The following is a 5,000-nucleotide window of genomic DNA, read 5'->3' as shown; positions in this document are numbered from 1 at the left end:
TTCTAATAAATTTGCAAATAGGATTTTACTACTGTACATATCATTAATTTTATTTTTTTTTATTTTTTTGGTCTGTTAAGATGCATAAAACTCTGGTTTTAGGAGTGAATCAGTCTGTAATTATGTGTCTGTGGTTTTATGAATGACATCCTTTGTAATTGATAACATTGGTTACAACTGTTTGATAACAGTAATATTTCATTTTTGTATCACTTAAAAATAAGCTCTCTTAGGGAGGTGTTCAAAAACTTTCATTGTTAAAATACAGTCAGGAAAGTTAAGTTATATATTTATATTCTATCTTAGAATATAATACAAACTACAGTTTTTTATTGATGATTAGCTTTTAAAAACTGTATCAAAGTTCTTGATGTACATCTTATTATTGGTAAGGATGATGAAAGTTGCACTATTTTCCCATTCAATGTTAATAAAAGATGTAGAAATACATCTTGACCCCAGATATGCTATTGACATGACAACTCAATTTGCTAATACTAGTCATTCTATAATATTTATGATTATTTCAGGGAAATATGAAAAAAAAACACATTTTATTGTATTTATAGACAGGTTATACAAAAAATTAAGTAACATTCATTGCACAGTTCATTTGTGGTTATTATTATTATATACTTCTGTTGTGTATTATCTTATTTGGAGATAGCTTCAGGAATTCCTTGAATGATTGCGTAAAGTAATGGTATTTTTGTCTGATTTTTTTCTCATGAATGAAATTCTAAGACAAGAAGGTATCTATAGTGATTATAGTTATGTTATTTGCAATAATGTTAAAACATGTTTTTTTTTATACAAGTGCTTACAGTGATTCTCACATATGTTCAAGAAACTAGCACTGTTATTAGATACATTGAATATTATCATCATGAATATTAAACAATGTTTTGAAATGAATAAAAGCCTATTCAGAGGCTATGTGGTATATGATTGTAATACACATGCAATACTAATGCTGCCATTATATCATTCTTCACTGCTGTGTGGTAATAGTAGTTTCTTGGAGGCTTGTGTAGTTACTGAAATGTCATTGTTTCTCTATTTTTCTTAAAGAGTAATAAAACCTTGTTGTATGTTGGTATATGATATATGAGTGCTATATTGCCACACAGATACCAGTACTAGACAAGTGATACTTGGAGAACCAATACTGTAGACATCAACCAATGAAAAATATTTTATTTTTGTTAAAGGGATAACCTAGCAAATAGTTCAATTAAGAAATGGAAGCTAGTCAACCATAGCCTTACAGATACAACTAAAGTACTTAGGTTTGCTTACTTCTGTGAAAAGCAGTGTTACCAATTTTGACCTTTAACTATTTATTTTCATTATGTATTTTTTTTTTTGTAAAACAGGTCAATTATTGAAATCTGAAGATAGTGTGTTTTAATTGTTTTTAACCCAACGGGGTGGTTTTGGCTCAAATTGGTCTAAATGCCTCAGGCTATTCGCCTGCTCGGCTGCGGCTGACTGCTATGCGCCTGTTCACTCGGCGTGCCGGCCATACGAAAATCCATGACAAAATATCTCGTCCCCGGCTACAAGTACTGCCACCACTTGACGTGATATCTTGTCACCCGGTGTTAATGGGTTAAATGTATATGGTATTTGTCTTTGGCCTAAGATGTATTTAAAAGTTCCTTTAGTAGACTGTAATAAAACAAAATTATGAGTGATCACACTATGCTGAATTGTATGAAGTTGTAGGTCTGATTTGCCTTCTGACTAAAAATTTTATTCTTAAACTTTGAAGGGTTTTCACTATGACTATAATTTTCATTCTTAAATTTCTAAGGGTTTTCACTACAATTCATATTTGAATTTTAGGTATTTTAGCTATGTTTTTCTTTCTTACATTTTTAGGGGTTTAACAATGCAAAACTTTCATTTATATTTACCTATATACTGCTGACGAGTATGATCCTGAAGGGCTCTCCTACTGCTGTGACAGTCTCAGATTTTAAATGTATGTTCTTTTTAGTAGTACATGGTATGGGTCTCCCAAAAGGAGATCAATAATTTTTATAAGTATTTACTTATGGGGAATAGCTAGATGAAGATTATCAACAGGGTCTTCCTTGTTGTCTCTTACACTACTTATTCAGCACAAAGTTATTTTTTTCTTTGTTAATTAATTCATATTGTCATATTTGTAGTCATGCTCATCATCATCACCATCATAATAATCATAGTCATTATCATGAGTCATTACTATCATTATTTTGCTCTGACTGAATACAGCATTATTACAATACAGTATAAGTGATTTTAGGAGTACAAACAAGAAGTACCCTATTGCTCTAGTTTAGTGGTATTCTTACTGGAAGGCATTTTTTGTATAACTGATCACATTAGTTTTATTTGTTACAGTGGTACTTAGTTTTCTTGGACTTGTTGGTTGGATGCTGCATATCTTAAATTGAGGATATTCTGTGATTTGATAGTCCTAGCTTTATAGATTCTTTAGAGAAAAAGTTGCTCAAACCTTTCCAAACTACATTGAAACATGAACATTTATTGTATATATATATATATATATATATATATATATATATATATATATATATATATATATATATATATATATATATATATATATATATATATATAAAAATATATAATATATATATATATATATATATATATAGATATATATATATATATATATATATATATATATATATATATATATATATATATATATACATATATATATATATATTTAGCTTGATACTGAAGAAAACTACCAAATCATCTTAATTGACAAATGCATATAGATAATTGTTCTTATTATAGATGAAAGTTTTATTTCAACAATATTTATGAGGAATGTTATACTAAACTAACCAAATATTGGAAAGTTAGATACATTAAGCTAGGACCATAAATGTTTAAGGAGACATCTTTGTCAGAATTTATCTTATCCCATTTTCTTCATTTTCCTTTATGGTATCATACAGTATCAGAATCTCTCTATTGCAGTAATATTGCATTCACTGAAGCAATATTATTTCTGATAAAACTCTTGTAATAAGGTAATACATTTAAAGGAAAAGAAACAAAGTCTTGCAGATGATTTATATTCCTTCCTATAGTTATGCCACTGTGTAGAGATCTAATGTGAATTGTGCCATCTGTGAAAGCAGGGCCATAGAAATTTGAAGAAATTTCAATAAACTTTTTTTTTCATATATATAAAGAATATAATCTATATTTTGATATACTTTCCCTTCATCCTGCAGCAGGTGCCAACCTATGCACACAAAGTTTTCTTAGACCTTTTTTATCACTAAGATTTTTTTTCATTTTTTTTTTCTTTTTGATTGGGAAAGAGTTTGCATTTCAGATATTTGTTAGAGACTATGATAATAAACTGCTGTAACTTTATATCATTGGCTCTTCTTAACCCAGTTTCCAAGGAAATGGATAAGTGACAAAGAATGACAATGATGTTGCCATTTCATTCACAAACTTTAAAACAATAATGGATCTAAAGTTTTTACAAAATTAGCCTAAGAAATCAAAGTACCACTGTATTGTTATAAGTATAACTTTCCTGATGTTCTTAGAAAACTAATGTAAAGTTAGCCTTTGACATCAGTAACAGTAAATGGATTATTATCTTAAGATATTTGTTATATTCCAGTTTCAGCCTGATAAAGAGCAAAATGATTGGTTATTTGGTTAACTTGGTTGCTTAACTACATATAGAGAAAGTGTCATGCTATCTATTTCTTTTTGTTGTATGTCAATTCACTTTTCTTGGATCATACTTTATCAAATTGTTGAAGAAGGATAGAAAATACAAGCTAAGATTTCTAATAAAAATGGCTATAACTGAATTACAGACTACATCCAAAGAATAAAGTGCATATGCTTGTGAATACTTCTTGCATGTAGTTATTAAGTCTTGGTTTTCATTGTTGTTGTTTTTTCTTAGCAGTTCTTTACAGATATATAAATTTTTGAAAAGAAAAAAAATTGTTGACATCATAAAGCTTATGCTGAACCAATTTCTGCTTCAGTTAGGATTGTATTTGGATCATAGGATTTTGCTTTGTACTGAAAAAAGGGTTTTACTTCTACAACCAGGAGGTTGCACAAAATGAATTCACATTTGTGGCTGATTCTTGTCAAGTAAAAGAACATAAATTCTTATGTGTGGATAACCAAACTGCAACTTCTATGCAAAATATACCAACTAATGCACTGAGTAAGGAACATGCAATAAATTTTATGTAATATAATCGATGTTAGTAATACCAATGATGTTATAGAGGATACGTCTTGTATTTTGCCTAAAAAGGTATAAAGAATACCAGAATAAAGAATAGCTTCCTTTCCAAGTAATAAAAACTGAAAATGCTAAATGATTATTTGAATCACGCTAAAACTATTTTCGAAAATAAAAGGAAAAATTATATAGAACTGAACTTTTCTTCTCGTTTTTTTTGTCAGCTTATTTATTAAAAAATAAAACACTGTATTTTCTAAGTGTTAGCACTGTTCAATCTTTAGATAGATATATTCAATAACCTTTCTGATTGTCAATTAATGATTTTATTTTTACTAGGCAAGTAAGGCATTAGGGATGAAAAGGATCTTTGTAAAATTGTGATCTCTATATGTAATAAAGAATTATTTATTGATTTCAAGAATATTGTAAAAAACTTGTAAGCTTTTAAGTGTGATTGGTGAAAAACCGATTGAGTGCCCACATGATAATGATTAGCTTGGAATTATTAAGTCTTTGAGCTCACCACCTTTATGTATGAACTGATTGCACTGGATTTTGCTTATCTTGTTTTGTTTTCATAGTGTTTATGTAATAGAATCTATCATCTTTCTGTGATGTAGTAATAAGATAAATAGCAGAGACAAACTGCAAGGATAGTAGGATTTATTGGTAACAGGTATGCGTTCCAAGACCATTTAGAAGAGACAAACACTAAGGCAGGTAAAAATGGATGGAGAGAGAG

At 28.8% G+C, this 5,000-nt stretch overlaps 2 protein-coding genes across 2 annotated transcripts in view; both read left to right on the top strand.

Moving 5' to 3' along the window:
* Positions 1 to 5,000, top strand: part of LOC122250884 (protein SCAI) — a 48,499-nt gene that overhangs the window by 43,106 nt on the left and 393 nt on the right. The window contains exon 16 of the mRNA XM_086544219.1: positions 1 to 5,000. This exon is cut by the window's left edge and continues 1,236 nt beyond it; it is cut by the window's right edge and continues 393 nt beyond it. The gene's annotated coding sequence lies outside the window, so the exon portion shown is untranslated.
* Positions 1 to 5,000, top strand: part of LOC122250885 (uncharacterized) — a 6,356-nt gene that overhangs the window by 963 nt on the left and 393 nt on the right. The window contains exon 1 of the mRNA XM_043012594.2: positions 1 to 5,000. This exon is cut by the window's left edge and continues 963 nt beyond it; it is cut by the window's right edge and continues 393 nt beyond it. The gene's annotated coding sequence lies outside the window, so the exon portion shown is untranslated.

The sequence above is a fragment of the Penaeus japonicus genome, unplaced genomic scaffold (genome assembly GCF_977035675.1).
Source record: "Penaeus japonicus unplaced genomic scaffold, GWHDUDI00000001_assembly GWHDUDI00000015, whole genome shotgun sequence".
NCBI lineage: Eukaryota > Metazoa > Arthropoda > Malacostraca > Decapoda > Penaeidae > Penaeus > Penaeus japonicus.
Note: the sequence above shows the minus strand (reverse complement) of the source record. Positions and strands in the feature narration are given on the sequence as shown.